Source organism: Camelus ferus, chromosome 23, assembly GCF_009834535.1.
Source record: "Camelus ferus isolate YT-003-E chromosome 23, BCGSAC_Cfer_1.0, whole genome shotgun sequence".
In the NCBI taxonomy this organism is placed as follows: Eukaryota; Metazoa; Chordata; class Mammalia; order Artiodactyla; family Camelidae; genus Camelus; species Camelus ferus.
The window spans coordinates 30864237-30884261 of record NC_045718.1 but is presented as its reverse complement, the minus strand read 5'-3'; the positions used below and the strand labels follow the sequence as shown (position 1 = coordinate 30884261).

Below are 20025 nucleotides of genomic sequence, written 5' to 3'. Positions count from 1 at the left end.
ATGAGGGAGAAGCAAATGGAAGAGTCATATCACAAAGCCTTTGACATTCACCACTCTCCTCTCCCTTTCTCTCACTCTTGTTGTGTTTCTTCTAAAGATACGAAAATACATGACACTTCCAACCCCCCCGCCCCAACACATGCACACACTCTACAGTCTTACACTGAATAAATCATTCTCTGGAGGCTCAACTTCTACCCCAAGTCAGTTGGTCAAAAAACAATTTTCTGAAGAAAACGTCCTAAAAGGAGTTCTAGAAAGACAAAGGATTCTTTCCCCCTCTACTAAGTATTATTTATGTACGTATAGTCTGTCTTAAAATTCCTGTTTAATGCAAGGAATGGATAGCTGAATGTGTGCTGGGAAATGACTGGGAGAAAGATAGATAAGTAGGTAAATAGCGTACCTTAAAACGAGGGTCATCTTTTCTATACCTCAGAAAAAAAAAATGAAAAACTTCAACAATTACAGTTTGTTTGCACTTCTGTTTCTTTAGCTAATGTTTTTTAAGCAAGTTTTTGCCTGAGATCATGCACTGCCAGGTACAAAAATACATTCATTCAAGTTTAAACAATAAGGCATGTGTTAGTTATCTATTGCTGTGTAACAAATTACCTCCCAAACTTAAGCGTGTGAAACAATAACATTATCTCACAGTTTCTGAGGGCCAGGAATCTGGGAGCAGCTTAGGTTGTTCTGGCTTAGAATGTCTCTTGAGGTTGTAGTCCAGATGTTGATCAGGGCCGTTGTCATGGGAAGACTTGGCTGGGAAAGAAGATCTGCTTCTGAGATGCTCCTTATGTGGCTATTAGCAGGAGGCCTCAGCTCCTTATAACATGGGCTCCGTCTCACAATGTGCTACATGGCTACCACCAGAGTGATCTAGAGGACACGGAGAAATCACCATGTATTTTGCGAACAAGCCTCAGAGGTGGAGGGGAGTATGGGTGTGGCCAAGAGGGGTGAGGACCATCGAGGGCCATTTTGGAGGCTGGCAGCCGCAGGCCAGATTCCACTTTATGAACACCTGAGGGCAAGAAACCAGTGGAAGCACAAATGGGAAAGTAGGAAGTTGTGATTGCTTTCATCCCTGCTTCTTTCTAGTTCCTTTCCTTCTACAAGTGTTCATGGCCTAATATGTTCCCCTTGGACTCCAACCCCACATTCTTTTCAGTTAAGCATTAACAACAACAGTAATAACCACAATGTATACCTCGTTAATATATCTTACAGATACCATTATTGCAATGGCTAAGATTTCCTGAGCAGTTATAGTCTATGCTCAAGGTAAGTGCATTGCATAAGATTACATTTAATTTCCAAGTCATGTGCCTATTTTATAAATTAAGAGGCTGAGAACAGTGATACTGAAAGTCATGTGGCTAGAATTTCTGTATCATTCATTTCACATTCTTTAAGCAGAATCTCTGGTCACTGCCAGTTAAGTTTTCATATGTGGACAGAAAAAGGGATGTTACAGTACAGAGGGTGTTCCTTTTGAGCTTGTGGGAACCACATACCAAACTAGATGAAAAAATTAAGCATGAAAGGCAAATTGATTTGCATATCTGCTAGAGCAAGCAGTCACTTTGTTAAGCATAAGACTTTGCCTTAATTGCCACTATTAGTAAATAGAAATCTATTTGTGCAATGTGCAGACAGCAGCTGAAAGCATTCAAAGTACTAGGAAAGATTTTTTTTTTCTCAGAACATCCACAGTTTAAATGTACGCTACTATTTTTTAATATTAAATTTTGCCATCTTGTGGCTTGCCTGACAGCTACTGAAAAAGCAGGGGGTTTTGAAAGGTGACACAAATGAAAATCCCATAGGAAGGGGTGGATGTGTATTTCAAATATACATTCAGCTCCCTTTGCTGATAAACGAGAGGATGAGGGGCCAGAATTTCTCCATCGAAAGTAGAGGAATCACTTTATTACCAAGTGCTACATCCCACTTTATTGTATTTTTGTCTCATTCCATCTTTTTATATTTTTATTCTGTTTCTGGTGAATTCTTATTCGGGTGAATAGAGGAATGTGGATAAGTAGGCTCCAACTCCAAGACAGGGGAGTGTTCATTCATTCATTCAACAAACACCTGTTGAGCTTTGGCAGTTGAGGTGCCATACTGAGTGGTGCTGTATTCAGAATTCATTCATCACCCTCTGATTGTATTTACTGAATGCTTTTTAGCTTCCTGACGCCCTGATAGTTTCTGTGAAGGTTAAAAAAGAAATAAGGGAATAAGTGAGATGAGCTTCTTGTTCTGAAAAGATCTTGAAATAGCATTGGGGAGACAAAATTAACATGAAACAGTCAAGAAACAAAACAAGAAAGTCTTTTTTTCCCCCGAAATCATGAGACTTGATTTCTGTGGATTCTTCTGGGTTCCACATGTTCTGAGAAATTCCTCTGGTAACAAATTACAGGAATGGTCCCTGAAAGTATAGTCTTAAGACAGTCACTAAGTGGGAATTTTTGTGGTACAATCTCTGGGGGCACCTGGAGTTTATAGAAGGGGCTGAAGAGTGGAAGGGAGCAGTTGGGGAGGCTTCTCGGGGGAGGTGTCACAGAGGCAGGTGCACTCGAAGGGGGCTGCTAAGAGCCCTGAGAGTGGGCATAGGAGTCCGATGGTCAGGAAGAAGTGGTGCTCTGAGAAAGTCCCAGCACTCTGATTTGGTGCCACCCTCGGTCAGACAGTTTTCAGAGTTACGTCTCACCCTCCCAGTCCCCTGAGAAGGTCCAGAGGGAAATTGGATGCTGTGACAAACATTCGGGTTCGGACGAGGCCAGGTTAGAATCTCATGGGCCCTGAACCTGCAGCCCCTGCTGCCTCTTGGATTCTAAAGATGAGAATTTGGCCCAGAGGAGGGACCCGATGGCCGGAGCCTTTGGTTCCTCTCTGGTTCCAAACTGAACAGCTGGGGCCACTGTGGGGAGAGCTCAGAGGAGAGAGGCAAGGGGATTATGACACGAGTGCGTGGCCTGAAGGGACAGGTACTACTCAAACTAAAGAATAATGAAGGGTGAAAGAAGAATGATGCTTAAGTACATCAAAGGTCTTACACAGCGAGAGGCTGGTGACTAGTGCTGATTTTCCTGAAGGCACTTGAAGAAACCCAAAAGGCTATTTCAACACTTTTGGGAAGTTTGGGGTCAGTGCTTTGGGCTACTGTCTACCCTGACATGACTGACACCTCTGCACAGGCACCACCTATGAGAAGACTTCCAGGATTCTCCTCGGGTGGCCAGCCACCCCCAGTTTGTCCAGGAATTTCAGTCCTAAACTGGGATGGTCCTGGGCAAACTGGGGCCAAGAGTACCTCCTCTTGGTACTTAACATTTTGGCTCTGCTGCTTCCCTGGTCCAGGCTCAGGTGTGCTCCCCTCAACACAGCCCAAAGATGACCCCCATGACCCTCAGTCCCAGGGGTGAGTTGAGCTGAGAGGGAGTTTACTCAAGACCCCATGGTCTCCTGGGTCAGAGAATCCCGGGCACAGCTGGAACCACTGTGCCACCTGCCGGACCTGGAGGTCACCAAGGAGAACAAAAACAGGAGAGTGAGCGAGTGCTGGGCATGTGGAAGATGACAGTGCGATAAATGGATGGGGGGCGGTGGGTATAGCTCAGTGGTAGTGCACATGCTGGGCATGCATAAAGTCCTGGGTTCAGTCCCCAGTGCCTCTGTTAAGGGGAAAAAAGATTTAAAAAAATAAAGGTAATAAATGAATGGATTCTTTTGCCCAGTTGTCCCAGTTTGGGGAAACAAATGGGTGACAAAAGGGAGGGAGCCCCGGCCCCCTCTGTTTTTCTCGTGCTATGCAGTGAACTTAATTACAACCTCTTGGCTTCCGCAAGACGTGTCAGGCACAATTTCTGACAGTAAGACTAACTCTCTGCTGGCAGAGTTTTTTAAAGGGTCGAATCTCTCTGGAATTATTTTAATTTTATCTCAGGCAGGAACCATGTTTTTAAAAATGGAATGGTTTTAATTACATGTAAGCATTTCTCCATGCTTGGCACCATGCTAAATACTTCACTGGGACTATTTTGCTAAACCCGCACCATAATCCTACAGGCCAGGTGCCAAGACCCTCCCCATATTAGCAGGTGAGGAGACCATGGTCGGGGAAGTGAGATCACACTGTGGTAAGCCCGATGCCCTGCTGATGAGTTTAGCCCCAGCGCCTGCGTTCTGTGCGCTGGGCCTGGGCTAACCTGGCAGCTGAAATGAGCTTTAGAGACCCTAAATTTTCTCTTGCTGTCCAGGAGATGCCCTCCACCCTTACCTGACATAAATAATCGAACGAATTACCAGCATCTTTTATGTTTAGCTGATTTCATCCTGGTGTTGGTGAGGTTGGTTCTTATTTGTAAAGATAAGGATGTAGTGGCGGAGAGGTGACTCTAAGGTACTATTTAAAGGACCATTACTCTGGTGCTGAATAATGTAAGACTACTCTGGGATAGGGTTTACTAGTTTAAATGCTATTTTTCATGCACATAATTGAAAGGAACCAAGCTTGGGCTGTCAGGGAAGATGAGAGAGTGACTTGGGCCTAAGAAACTCACCTCAGGAAACTCACAGCTGCATGCTCCTTCTTGAGACTTCAAGTCCCCAGACAGGATGGGGGAGGCTACATTTGACCTATTCAGGATTTAGTATTGAAAATGTTTAAGTGGTCTGAGCCAAACCAGGCAGGTCTGATCATACCCTGCCTCAGTCGGGCTGTTATAGTGAAGTACCATAGACTGAGTGGCTTATAAGTAACAGACACTTATTTCTCACAGTTCTGGAGGCTGAAAGTCTGAAATCAGGGTGCCGGCAAGGCTGGTGCTGGTGAGGGCCTTTTTCTGGGTTGCAGACTGCTAACTTCTCGTTGTGTCTTCACATGGTGGAGAGAGGGAGCCGTGAGTTCTCTCTGACTCTTGTAAGGGCATTAATCCCATTCATGAGGGCCCCACCTTCACAACCTCATCTAATCCTAGTCATCTCCCAAGGCCCCACCTCCTAACACCATCACCCTGGGGGACAGGGTTTCAACATATGAATTTGTTGGGGGGTGGGGGACACAAACATTCAGTCCGTAACACATCCCCACTGATGAAACGTAACAAGTGGATGCCTGAAACAAACTAGATTGGAAGCACTGGGGCTGCCTGATGTGGACTCCAGCTGTCACACTGTTCATTCCAGTTCAGAATGGCTGAGTTATCCCATGGGTGCCTTTGGTGTCTTAAAAATGGGCACCCCCTCTGGGGGGATGTGGCTCTAGGCTGGCTGAGTGACAGTCCCATTTCAGCTGCCACCTGCCTCCTCAACCTGGCACCACTTGCCCCTACGTGACTGCTCCACTCTCTGGGAAAGCCTCGAAGCCTTTACATTCAGCACCACTATGGGCCAGGGTCTACACAGGACACAAGGATGTAAGAGCGAGTAGGACATAGCCCCCGCTCTCAAGAGCCATCCAACATCCTCACTCTGCTCAGGGAAGCAGACACGTCAGCACGCGAAGCAGGGCAGCTGTGAGCAAGGTGCAGCCTTGGGGTGGGGAGCTGCAGGCGGGGTCGGGGGGTGAGATTAAGGAGCACTCTTGGAGGAGGGCAGTGGAGCTGAAGTATGCACCTGGCTCCTCCTGTTCAGAAGCATCTGGAGCTACACAGAGGAATGTGGTTAAGAGCCCAGGCAATGCAGTCAACTGGAACTGACGGCGAACGTCAGCTCTGCTGCTGACTCGCTACAAGACTTGGGCAAGTTATTTGTCCTTTCCAGGTCTTGGCTTCCTTGTCTGTGAGATGGAAAAACAATAGTACCTGCTTTCACAGGGGTGTTGTGAGGATTAAACAAAATAATGGATGAGGCACCCTTTGTGTCCTGGTGCTCAGTTGATGGTGGTATTATTATAATTATTATTATTATGGCCAGAGGTAGTTCTGCCCAAGGGCCCCATCTGATGCATACACTGATGTAATAGGAGGAAAGGGCTTGAAGGGCAGTGAAGGGGTCAGTCCCACATGTGGGTGGCCAGGGCTGTGGTGGTGGGAAGGTCAGGGTCGCCAGAGCCCTCTGGAGTACCTGAGCCACTCCCCGTTCTCGGAGTCTGGGGATACCTTCCACAAAGGACAGAACCTTCCACTGTGCAGTCAGATGAGCATAAGCCAGTAAACCATCCCAGAGGAGATTTCAGAGAAGACAGTTCAGAGCACTGAACGGAGGCGGAGAGACAGTGAAAGGGTGAGGAGAAAGGAAGCTGGGGACAGAGAATCCACATTCCCCCGCTTCCTGGATTTGTTTGGTGAAAGCTTGCTGTACAGTGCGCTGAAGAGAAAAACAGCCCAGAGCAGCTGACAAGGCCACTCCCTGGTTGGTCAGGTAGGCTTGTCCTTGCAGATGCCAGTTGGGTCTGGTTCTAAGGCCCCAAGGACTCGCCACAGAGCCAGCTCAGCTGGGGCTGGGGGTCTGGACTCCTCAGGAGGCCCCCTTGCTTGTCTTGCTCCCTCCCTTGGCCAGACCCATTTTCTTGTTTTTGGATTTTTTTAAGCCGGAGCCCAGGGATATGGGAACATTCTGGGTCTGCCAAAGGGGGATCCAGCCAAAGACTCTGCTGCCAGCAGAAGTCTGAAAGATATGGCACCAAAGGGCGGGGCCGAGGGGTGAGTCCTCCCTGGTGGGAACCTTGAACCTGGATTTATCTAATCCCTTTGATACTTCCTTTCAGCATTTCCTCCTTCTGAAGGTAAGCATTTCCCTGAATCATTGACATTGTCTTCTTGCAATGGACTGGGGGAAATGACTCAAGAATTGAACTAAGGAGCCTTCATTTCTAGGGTGGCACTGTCCTGGCAAAGATCCTTGTCCTGGCCATGTCACCATCTTGTCCAATCCAGCCCTGGCCTTCTGGTCTCCCGATCTCACATGTCCTTAAGTGGTGCTTCAACACGTCGCTATGTTTGGAGCTGACTGCTTTCTGTCCCTTGAGACCGAGTGGCGTTATATAACTTACCCTTTGCAGGTGAGCAAGAATATCATTTTACCAGAAGGGCTGACCTGTATCAAAATCGTGGCATCTCAAATGTAGAAGTGGCAGATAAAAATAAGCCATGCTTATTAGATGGCTCCCTGCCCTATATAGCTGCCCCCAAACTCACATCTTGTTCTGCCCAAGTGTAAATAGTCTCCCTATTTAGAAATGGCACAGTGGGAGGTAAATGAATTGGCCAAGAGAGACCAGTCATAACGCATCACATTGAGAAGCTTGGAAACTCTTTATGGAAAAATTCTATGGGTTCTTGAAAGCCAGGCTCTGTGCTAGGGGCTTTACATACATTATCTTATTTAATCCTCCCACCAACTCTGCAAGCTTCTTCTTATTCTATTTTACAGATGAGGAAAGTAGGCAAAGTTAAGCAGTTTAGGGTCATGCAGATCAAGCTAGAAAAACCGCGATAGAGTCAGACGCTGGTCACTCTTGTCTCGAGGCCGTGCTGTCTTCACCAGAGCCCACTGCCAGTGACTGGCCAGATGATGAGGTTATCAAGAGCTTTTTAAGACCTTGTCCCTCATTATTGTCAGAAAATTCTCAACCTGATCCTTGACTGAAAGATGCTCTATAGTGAGGCTGCTTAGGAAGGATAAAGCCTGAAATTAAATTTCCTTTCCTTTCACTGTGGTTGAGTCCATTCCTCGCTTCCCTGAATCCTGGGCTCTTGGCCGGGTTCCTCTTCTGTCAGTGATGGTCCACATGATAGTGACACCGTTGGCTTGCCTCTGTGCACTGGTCTTTCCTGGATTTTCTATCCATAATGACTGGGGTTTTGAAGCAGTCCCATAAATAGCGCCTCCGTTCCTGTCCAGATTCTGAGTCAGATATAAGGCAGAGAGTAAGGGAGATGTAAACCAGATAGCATCTTATTTGTGGATAAGGGCTAACATGGAGAACATGCTTAGTGAGAGCAAAATGGGTTTCTGTCGCAGGATGGTGGGAAGAAAGTCTGAGACGGAGATTAGATTGCGGGAGATCTCTTAGGGAGTTCTTTCGGGATCGGCAGTCATAGGAGGAAGCGGAATGAAAGCAGGGCTGGCAGAGAGAAAAGTAGCAATGCTGCAGTCTTGGCAGAGGCCTCAGCCGACTCCCTGGAGCATGCAGGGTCTTCGTACTTTTCTGTCAGTCAGTCATGGAGTTTAGGCTGCCTCTGGCAAGGGATGTGGCCTTGGAAGACAGTGATATTCCAGTCAAGGACAATTCCCAGAGAGGGCTATTGGCTGAGGGCTGTCAGCCAGCAGCTCTCTCAACAGAAGGGAAACTGTCCTTTGGTCCTCAAAGTAGAGCCTGGCAGCTCATGAGTGCGTCCACTTCACGAATCCATGTCTTCATTTAATTTCTGAAAGCAGCTTCTCCAGGATGCTGGCAGGCCTCTTTTCCTGGCAGAAGCATGTAAGAAGAATGTTAGTGGAACAAACTATAGCCCTCATCACAGGAGCTGGTCTTGAGGCCACAAGTGATATTCACCGTCTCCCTCATCCTCAGAAAATGAGAAGTGGCTGGCCAGGTGGTGTGTTTCAGCCTCCCATCCCTGATGACTTTAATCCCTGGACATCGTATCTTCCTCTGGCCACAGTTGCTGAAGCTGTCCGTTTACTGTTGAAACTGGTCAAGGGAATGTCAAGAGATGCCAAATAGAAGGCCTGGGCCCCAGATTTCTCTGTACCCCTACTGTGCACAGCAGCCCTGCCTCCTCCCAGTCAGGGTCAATTTCTCCTGCCAAGAAGGTAACTCTGCTTCTTGCCAACTTCCTTGGCACAACAAGCCCCAAGTGCCCTGGCAGTAGCCATTACTTACAGTTCAGTGGCTCTTTTGGTATATCCTCTGGTGGGAATGGACCACTCCCCTCATTGCCCCCAACTGCTGAACCTGAACTTCTAAACATGAAAAACTCAGAATCGAGGAGATGGGAAACGCAAAATTTCCAGTGGGTCACTGGCAGTGACAGTAACTGGAGCCACATACTACAGCTTCCTACTACCGAACCCTGGATTAGGCAGAGATGCGGCTGGGAAGAGGGATCCAGGGTGGATCAGGGTTGCACAGCCTTCCTCTTCCCCTCCACCCCCACCTCCTCCCCTTTCTCCCATAAAGACAGAGTCTGTCTCTGGAGGAACAAGGAGGATTTGTACTCTTTGGGGCCGGTTCATTCCTAAGAGGAAAAAAAGGCAACAGAGCCAGGCAAGGCCATTTTGCTCCTGCCATGTATAGATGTGGTATCACTCCTCTCCACCCTGACTGATGTCGTGGAGATGAGCCCGGAGTGTGATGCTAACGAGCGTGATGCTATCGGAGCTCCCTCCACACAAGGGAAACACCAAGGGGGTGTGCTACTGTTGATTGAGCACTTGCTCTATGCCAAACCCCATGCTGCGTACTTGTCCTCAGTTATCCTCACAGCAATCCTTTGAGGTGGAGACTTTTTCTTTTTGCAAATACTCCCCTTTATTTCATACTGTGTTTATTAGTCATGAGATTCTAAGTTGACCAGATAATAATTAACAAAATTATTTATTGCAGTCAACATTTAAAGATCTGCACTGCATCATTTTTTAAATCTCTGGCTCAGTTAAACCGTGATTTTATGTGTGTATGTATGTATGTATGTTTTTAAATACAATTTTTAAAGGTTACTTCCCATTTACAGGTATTACAAAATAAAGGCTGTACTTCCTGTGTTGTACAAACATCCTTGAGCCCATCTTACACCCAATAGTTTGTATTTCCCAACCCCTACTGGTAACCACACCCCCACCTCCCCAGTGGTAACCAATAATTTGTTTTCTGTATCTGTGAGTCTGCTTCTTTTTTGTTATAATCACTAGTTTGTTGTATTTTTTAGATTCCCACGTGTAAGTGATACCATACAGTATTTGTCTTTCTCTGTCTGACTTGATTCGCTTAGCATAATGCCCTCCAAGTCCATCTATGTTGCTGCAAATGGCATTATTTTATTCTTTTTTAAAATGAGTATAGATTTTATTATTAGTACAGATTTTTTCTCCTTTCTAGCTATTCTAATTATTTTTTGTAGGTTTATTCTTATTTTGATGGAAGTGTAGTTGATTTACAGTGTTAGTTTCAGATGTACAGCAAAGTGATTCAGTTATATATATACACACATACAAATACATATTTTCAGTTTCTTTTCCATTATGGCTCATTACAAGATATTGAATATAGTTCCCTGTGCTATACAGCAGGTCCTTGTTGTTTATCTATTTTGTACATAGTAATATATATCTGTTAATCCCAAACTCCTAATCTATCCCTCCATCCCACTTCCCCCACCTGGTAATCACAGTTTGTTTTCTATGTCCGTGAGTCTGTTATATTTCATTCTTTTTTTTATGACTGAGTGGTTAGTAAAGGATTTAGACAAACTGAGGCGGTGGAGAGGAGTCAGCTCTTAGAGTAAGGGATGAGGAACTGCCCAGAGAAAGCATCTAAAGGAGGGAGTTTAGACATTGGGAGCTGTAGGAAAGGATGTTACATGGGGTTTGAAGTAGAAGCAGGGGAAGCATCAGATCGTGTTAGCAGTAAGCAGCTTCACAGCAGCACAGAGAATGTCAGCTGCCTCCTAGTGAAAGGCTCAAGCCCCCAGGTCCTGAATTCATGCACACAAGAACACAAAACAATCCGCAGAAAGCCTGAGCAACTGTGAAGATGAGACAAGGACCATGGATCAGCAACATCAAATGAATGTTTTAATGGCATTTATTGCCTGTTGGCATCATACCAGTGCTTCAGATGCAGAGAGAAGTAAAACCCAGTCCCCACTCTCCGTAAGACACCACCAAAGTGTACAGCATTAGGGGAGAGAGCCTAAATTCATTCATTTCTTTTGTAAGGGAGGAAAAGTAATTCTGTTTCCATCCTTTTAAATTCCAGCTGGGGCTCCTATAACAAGACAGATTAACAAGAAGGAAAAAACCCAGAAATTTATTAGCATTGTTTTAAAAAGAGAAACAATATACCCAAAATGGAGTTACTTGTGCTAAGTCCCAGGTCAGCAAACCAAGACTTATTATGTAACCTAATTGTAGTTTCAGCCTCTCCCAGGAATGTGAACTTTAACCAGTCAATCTGGAATTACCCGGTCAGCACTAGTAAGATAATCCCCCTGATATCCCCTTGCCACCCCTCATAGCAAGGTAAATTTAACTAAAACAATCCACTCTTTGCTAGAAACTTCCTCTTTCTTCCCCCTTCAGTCTATAAAAATCTCCCATCTTGTACAGCTCCTTGGAGCTCCATTCTATATACTAGGTAGGTTGCTGCCCAATTCATGAATCATTGAATAAAGCCAATTAGATCTTTAAATTTACCCTGTTGATTTTTTAAAACAGATTTTGTGGCAGCAGTGGGATTGAAGGAGACTTATGATGGCTTTGGGGACAACAAGAAACATAGGTGTACCTGTGGACCCTTTGAGTTTTCTGTCTTTCTTGCTGTTTCTGAGGACCGTGGGTAAATTCCTCTTGGTTCTGAGCTGTACTCTCTTTGAGTCAAGCTCCTGCTCTAATTGGCTTTCCAATGTTCCCCGTTTGATTGGAAAACTGAGCTCTTGGTTCTGTCTCCAAATTCAGTGTTGAAAACTAGTGGAAGATTAGTCTGCAATTCCCCATTTTGCAGGGGGAATGCTTCCCCAGATTCCACAGTGGCAACTGCGGTTCCCCACTAGTTTGAAATCAGTGTACAGTCCTCATTCTTTAGGGTCTGCTGGTTTCCCCAGTCCTCAGATTCCACATTGGGAACTGTTGGTGGTTACTGACCAGAGCTGCACTGAGTCTGACTTAAAAACTGGACTAGGTCCAGAGTCAGATTGGATCTGACTTAAAAACTCGACTGAGTTCAGCTGTATTGGGTCCAATGCATTTTGTGTAGCTAAAGGCTATATCTAGTGGAAATCTTAGAAGCCAAAAAGCTGCAAAAATTGGTGAGCATGGGTTGAGCATTTAAAAGCTGTTAGAGTGCTTGCCACGTAACCAAAAATATTCACATTAGGATAAGTTGGTCATGGAAAATGCATTAGATTGACACTAGGTCACCCACCAACCTCAAGAAAGTTTCCATGCAATGAGATGCACTGTAAAACATAACACTATTCCCAACTCAGTGGCACAGCCCTTTTAAGTATTACACTGGTTCTGAGAGACCCAAAGTCTTAGCTGAATAAATAAATAAATAATAACAATGGGACCCTTAAATTCCAGAGTTGAGCATTCCACCTTTGGCACACTTGCCTATTTTATGTCTAGGAACTATGGTCCTGGAAGCTATAAATATCTACAAAAATGGCAAAATCTTACTAAAAAAAATTAGAATTATAGTGGCCATTATAGGGAACATTCTAATTAGATAAGCTCATTCATTTAAGAAGTGCACTTGAAAGCAAGTTTTCCCAAATCAAACAATGTGATATCTGTTTTAACTGGCAAGCAGAAAATTCCAAATGCTTTCAAAATTCCAAAATAACTTCATTGAAAGATTATAAAAGGCTAAAGAAAAATTAAAGACACAAGAGGTATCTAAAACAAAAGACTGTCATAACTCCTCTGCTCCCCTATTTTAATGCTCAGCCTAGTAATCCGGTCTGAACTGTATTTCCACTCTAAAGAGACTGTAAACAATATTCCACCTCATTAGTGGCTTTACAGACGCCCCCATATCACCCTCAAAAGTGGGCCCCTGTATGGGCTTCTCCCAGGGTTGATGGGACTCTGAGGGATTTTTCTGGTAAACTGCTGTTATTCCCTTAAATAGCCAAGGGGAAACAAAAATTAAAATTCATGAGAGAAAAAATAACTGCCAAATTCTGGTAGATACCAGGGCTACTCTCTGCTTTAGATCCCACTACAGATGGGATCCTGGGAAACTGGCAAAAGCCGGCTAGAGGGAGAATTCTCACCCTAGCCAGCTCTCCTGGATCTCTGTCTGTACTACTCAGTAGACAGAGGAAAATAAAATATCTTTTCTACCCTCTTTGGGGGTGCTTCTTGAGTCCAAGCGGTTGTTCAATACAGACAGAAATATTTACTGTTTGTCCCAGCTGAAAACTGATGAGGTATTTGAAAGGATTTTTTTTCGAAGTAGCTCTATAGTGAGGAAATGGCCAAACAGAAAGTTGATATTCAGAACCTGATGGGAACTTTGTTGAAGCCTCCTCCCCGATGCTAAAATAAAACTCTGCACCCAGAGGAAAAGAAAAGCCTTCTAAAGTCTTTATGAAAGATTTTATTAAAACATTCCAAAGACAAAAGCTTTAAACCCAGAACATATAAGTCTTTTGATTTCCATCTTAGGTGGAAATCTCTCTGATACAAAGAAGCAATTTGAAGATAATATGGTTGGATGGGTGGCTCAAATTATAATGTCATTTAAGTTGCAACCCCATTATTTGAGAAATTAAAGGCAACTGTCCTTATCTTATAAATCTTTGCAAAACCAGAAATGCAGCTCTAGAAACAGGTCAAAGTCTATCTATCTTTTTAAACAATTAACCTGTCCTATTCATCTTAAAAGTCTTGTAGGTATTGCAAAAATTCTAGCCTTAAGAAACAAAAGTCCTTCTTAGAGGAACTTGTATTCTTTTCCCGCGCCTTTGAGACGTAAATGTTTTACTTGATTCCCTCAGGAACTCTTATCTAGGTTATCTCTTTAAAACACCAACTGCAGGGAGGTGATTTTTATCAGAAGGAAAACAAAAGGAGGAAGGGTTATTTTGAAACTTAGGTGAATGAAAAATCTGTCTTCCTCTAAAAATTAATAAACTTTACCCATCTCAGCAGGTAACTTTAAATTAGTCCATCTGCCAGAAATGTAATTTGGATCCAACCTCTTTTAAACTAGTGAGTTTTGTATTATTGTACCTGATCTATAGCTGAAATTCTAAAATGGAAGCTTTAAAATCTCTGTTCTGTGTGAATGTTTATGTGTGTCTGTGCATATTGTTGGGGGACAAGGTGGGCCAGTGTCTCAGGCGGTAAAAGAATTTACCAGAGACAAAGAAAAGTTTAAGAGACAAAGGACAGTTTACTAGATACGTTGCTATAGGAAACAGCTGCCACACAGATGGGAGGTGTCTGTGAGAGCATGGCGGGGGGGGGGGGGGGTGCTGAGGTCTTTTATGGTGGAGATGAGCTGTGTTCCTGGCCTTCCAGACCTGAGCAGAGAGGAAATTTCAAGTCAGATGGCACATGTGGGTTCTAGGAGATGGGGCTGCCCTGAAGCTAAAACAAGATGTGGAGTTGGTACCTCTCCTTTCTCTGTCTCTGTCCACTTTTGTGTCCCCCACCCAGATCCCAAAGTGTTCTCAGTGCCCCCTTCTGGGGGCCTGCCTGTTTCACCCTACCTTTCCTTTTCTGGTCTCAACAAATCTGCCCTCTTCTTTGCTAGACCCTCAGTCTCCGCTCGGTTAAAAGCATTCTGAACATGAATCCTAATCAAGGTACTGTTCATATTTGATGGAAACTTAAGGTGCTATCCTTCAAAGGCAGTAAATTTTAACTCAGACCCAAAGCCTCAACCAAATGGAATGTCTCTAATTTGGGACATGGAGCCTGGTGTGTGGGTGAGCACCAGCTCACAGGAGAAATGGGTATTTCCAGAAGACTACAGTGCCCCAGAGAGGCTGTGTAGTTCCTGTTGTGGGCACACATGGCGACAGTGATGCGGGCTGATAAAGAATTACCAGATACCAAGAAAAGTTTAGGAAGATTTAATAGGTATGCTGCTATAAGCAACAGCGGGCCACACAGGTGAGAGGTGCCTGCGTGAGCGCCAAGGGTGGGCGGGCAGGGTCTTTTATTGTGGGGAGGAGGCTGTGCACACAAGGAGCAGGGGCTGCATGATCAATTCGTGCACAGGTACCTGATTGGTTGTAAGATCTGTCAGGGACTTCCCTGAACAATAGGATTTGTGACTTTGATAAGGGCAGGAGGTGAGACCTGTCTGCTGAGGGTATTGTGAGCAGGGCTGTCTCCTGGGGCGATGGGTTTTGTTAGGGTAAACACACTTCAAGGGAAGATGTTTTATATCTTGCAAAAATGCAGGTATGCGAAGGGCCTCCCAGTGGGGAGTAGGTGCTGAGGTGTCAATGGCTCCAGGCACACAGAGCCCAGGAGCAGGAGTGGGGGGTGTGGTTTATGACTCCAGAGTGCCAGCCAGCTCCACAGTTCCCCCAAGGAGCTGCAGGCAGGAAGTGGCAGAGTCTGAGTTCTGCCTGGGGCACGTCACAGAAACTCCTAGAGCCGATTTCTGCTATTTGTAAAATGGAGAACACGCCTCTTAAGTCAAGTCATGGAATTGTTCTCAGTGAAAACGAGATGTGAAGGTGTTTGTGAACCAAAATGGGTGCTTTTCTTACTATGTTGGTAATGGCTGCGAAGTGCAAGGCCTGGGGCGGGGGCGGGAGCGCTGGTGGGAGGAGAGTGGGAGTGGGTGCAGATTAATCTGCAGAGCTAAAGCAGGCCGGGTAGAAGGAAAGGGACGGGCAACTTCCCAGACATCCTCACACCACTCACCTAATTGCACACGGCTTGGGATTTAATGCAACCAGCACAGTTCCCTACCACCAACCCACCTACAGTCATCCCCTGCAGCTCAGTGAGGAGGCTGGCTTTGTAGAAGTGGGAGGTTATTTTTGCATCTACATACCTTATCACTCAAAAAAGAAGCAAATAAATGTTCAGAAACATTACTGTGGGGAGAGAGAGCATGGTTCACCTGTTGGCAAGGAGGCAGCCAGAGAAAGATGCCAAGGGAGGCAGCTCCACACACAGGGATCAGGGTGGGTGTTGCTGCCCTGGGGACCCCGCGTGTCTGCCTGATTTGGGCTGAGCTTAACGAAGACTGGACTGGCTTGGTATTTATTCAGAGACTACTAAACACATACTGCTTGTGGAGGGAGTAATTAGTTTAGAAGAAGGAAGGAATTAAGCGGCCCCTTAATATGATGGGAATCTTTAATATATGAATGGCAATTAATCTAGCCTCTCTGGTAAATTTGTAAGTGCACTTAGCAAATAATTGCATCAAATTTTAATGACAATTATGGCTGGAGGTAACTGCAAGTGGTTTTAACACAAGCAGGCTGCAGCCCCAAGGATGTGTAATTCACATTCAGTCTACCCAGCATTTCTCAGAACGTGTGAAAAGAGGGAGGGGAAGAGTAGGAGGAACTGAGAGAAGAAAAGACAAGAAGGAGGAAAACCCAGAGAGGGCATAAGAATGTTCCTGACTGAAATTCAGTAGAGAAGCATAAAAAACCAAGAGATCAAAATGCTGAGCAGACAGTAAAGATTTAAGCAAATGAAATTTGTAAGCAGATCTTCCGTTACAATGAACGCAATAAACCTGTATTGACTTCGGAGTTAATTTTCATTTCAGCTGAAAAAGCATTTGGTCTTGAGCAGGTCTTTCATGAGATGACACAGTTCTGCTGTGTTGATCCCGGGTTTCTGGAAAGCTTGCCCTTACTCACTTTAAAGGATTATAGTTTCTCCTCTGGAGTAATCCGTTGGGCAGGAGAGGAGGAAGCCTCGCTAGCTACAGCCAGTTCAAGTTAAAGGTCCTTCCAATAAGCCATCTCATTTAAGGCTTCCTGAAACCCAGAGAAGAGGGCTGATAAAATCGGAACGTACGGTCTCTTCACTGTTTCCAGCCTGGGTAAAAATGATGACGTATTAATGCCTTTCATTTGTAAAGGGATTTCTCCTTAGGGCAGTTTTTAAAGCTAGTGTTTTCCATCACTGGAATTGCCCAGGGTGTTTTTTCATCTGTTTGTTTTGTTTTTTATTGAAGTATAGTCTGTTTGCAGTGTTGTGTCAATTTTTGGTGCACTGCATGTTTCAGTCATCCATATAAATACGTATATTCATTTTCATGTTCTTTTTCATTATGGGTTGCTGTACGACATTGAATATAGTTCCCTGTGCTACACAGTAGAAAATTGCTTATCTATTTTATATATAGTAGTTAGTATCTGCAAATCTCAAACTCCCAATCTATCCCTTCCCACCCCTTTTCCCCCTGGTAACCATAAATTTGTCTTCTATGTCTTGGAGTCTCTTTCTCTTTTGTAAATAAGTTTGTGTCTTTTTTTTTTTTTTTTTTTTTTAGATTCCATATATAAGTGACACTATATGGTATTTTTCTTTCTCTTTCTGGCTTACTTCACTTAGAATGACGATCTCTAGGTCAATCCATGTTGCGACGAATGGCATTCTGTTCTATTTTATGGCTGAGTAGTATACCATTGTATAAATTACCACAGCTTCTTTATCCAGTCGTCTGTCGATAGACATTTAGGTTGCTTCCATGTCTTAGCTATTGTAAATAGTGGTGCTGTGAACATTGGAGTGCATGTATCTTTTCAAATTAGACTTCCCTCAGGATATGTGCCCAGGAGTAGGGTTGCTGAATCATTTAGTAAGTCTATTTTTAGTTTTTTGAGGAATCTCCATATTGTTTTCCATAATGGCTGCACCAAACTACATTCTCACCAGCAGTGTAGGAAGGTTCCCTTTTCTCCATACCCTCTCTAGCATTTATCATTTGTGGACTTTTTAATGATGGCCATTTTGACTGGTGTTGGTAATACCTCACTGAAGTTTTGATCTGCATTTCTCTGATAATTAGTGATGTTGAACATTCTTTTCACGTGGCCCAGGGCATTTAAAAAAAAACAGCCGAATGTCCCATGGCCCCATCCTTCAGAGATTTTGATGTAATTGATGCAGGGTGGGTTGCTCGGTGGGTTTTACAGGATAGCTGAAGTAGAGAAATGCTGATTTATAAAGCTTGCCTTACTGCAGTTCCTTATTGCAGATGCTGGGGCCCACCCTTAGAGTTTCATATTCAGCAGGTCTGGGGCGGAACCTGAGAATCTGCATTTCTAACAAGTTCCCAGGTGATGTCAATGCTGCTGGACCTCAGACCCCTGTGTTGGGAAACACTGACCTACAGCATTGTTTACAGTCTTGCTTGTTAGCTTTCTATTGGTTAGACATGGCCATGCCTGGAGGCCTGTAAGGGTGAACTGTGGCTATTCCAGCACCCTTTTGGACAGTGTTCCAGGATCTTCCTTGATTTGCTTCAAACTGAGACAGGAAGGAAGGGAACAGGGCACAACCATTGAAGGAATGACATAGCAGTTGAGGACAGGACATAGACTGGTTAGAACCTACCCAGCCCAAGATGGTGGAAGATTCAACAAGTAGACCTTGCACCTCAGGGCACACCCGCAGGCACCATGACAGTCCTCAGGCTGACCAGAAAAGGCCAAAAGTGGGTGGAACCCAAATCCTGGCAATCCCTGCTCCTTCTGCAAAATAGTTGGAATAATCTTCCTGCTCATTAGCGTATGAAATTACCCAGCCCATGAAAACTAACCACTCCTACACCTCATGGCCGCTCTCCCTTCTGAGTGAGACGGCCTGCACTCTGTCTATGGGGTGTGTATCTCCTTGAATAAATCTACTCTCACTTTACGATGGCTCACTGTTGAATTCTTTCCTGTGCGAGACAAGAACCTATTCTCCGGCAACAAAACTGGCTTCTTTTCTACTCTGCTCTACCTGGCTTCTCACCCATAGCTTCCTCTCCCTCTCACCAGCAGCGGTTGGATTTGGGTTTTGGCTTTGGCTCCCCTGGCCCTGACTCTTGGCTCTTCTTCAGGTCTTGGCTTGGTACCCCTGCTTCTGACTCTTTATACTCCAAGAGCTCAGTGTGGACACCTGGCCCTGGCTTCTGTCTCTGGAGAGTACCCAGCAAAGGCTAGGAGGAGGGTGGATGGTGACAATGAAGCAGTGAGGTATGAGTGTTTCTCAACATTGTTTGCATGCGTCTCACCATAGCCTCATATTAACAGTAACAACCATAGTGTTACCAACAGCTGATGCTCTTTGAATCCACACTATGTAAATACATATATGGATAATCTCCTGTTGTGTCTTCCTTGTTTCCCCAATTACACTATATATTGCCTGGGGTGAGGGGGTCAGGTCTTACACAGGTTGCTATGTAATCAAACGGAACTAATGGTCTTGTGTGGCATCTAGTTGTCCCCATCACTTTATGACGTGTAGTACTGTTCTGATTGATTTGAGATGTTAAAAGAGAGAAGAAAAATATTGAGCTACGTACAGGGCAGTCGTAAGCCACTGGTCATTGCTGTGACTGTCCATGTTACTCTGACCAGCTGGGAGCATTGTGTTGACCATCTGTCCTGTTGTGTGGCTGATACACCTCTAAGGCTGCAGTGCTGAGTGCAGGGTCAAGGCGGGGAGGGGACTGGAATACTGCCCTTCACACTATAGTGGGGATGCCCCACCCTCTGTGGCAAACACTGGGAGAGTGCGTGGGAGCAGCACGGATAACCAACTCTCTGTCTTGGGGTATCTGAAGCACACGAAAGCCCACTACTCATAGCAGTGATGTGGTTTAGGTGATCAGCAAAGACCCTCAGATTACCTGGCAGTCAAGGCTTCCAGAACTCCTCTTGTCAGCTCTTCAGGGCAGCAAAGGCTTACTCTAAGCTACAGAGTGAACTTCTAGTCTCAATTCTAAAATCATGTTTACATATTTAACATGGGACTCCCTCTTGTAACGGATTCAGGCTGTTTCTGAGAGCAGTTTCTGAAGGGCTTTCTTAGCCCTTAGGTAGATTATGAAAACTGGCTGAGGTGATGTTCAGGAGAGCAGCTGTGCAAACCCGTCAGTAGGTTCTACCAAAATAAATGAGGCTGTGTATGTGGCGGGGTCGGGGGGACAACAGTATTTGATTCTTCTATTAGACTAATGTGGGAATGACCTCCTTCTGACTGGAGATGTCTGTCTGCTGTAGACTGAATTGTGTCCCCCCAGATTCGTATGTGGAAGCTCTAACCCACAGTGCGATGGCATTAGGAGTTGGGGCCTTTGGGAGATGATTAGGTTTAGATGAGGTCGTGAGGGTGGAGTCCTCGTGTTGGGATTAG

General features: G+C 45.0%; 1 protein-coding gene and 1 pseudogene across 2 annotated transcripts in view; one reads left to right on the top strand and one right to left on the bottom strand.

Annotated features, from left to right (window-relative positions):
• CNIH3 (cornichon family AMPA receptor auxiliary protein 3) overlaps window positions 1-20025 on the top strand; it is a 194772-nt gene that overhangs the window by 109735 nt on the left and 65012 nt on the right. The gene's annotated exons all lie outside the window — the stretch shown is intronic.
• Window positions 2348-2456, bottom strand: LOC116659446 (annotated as a pseudogene).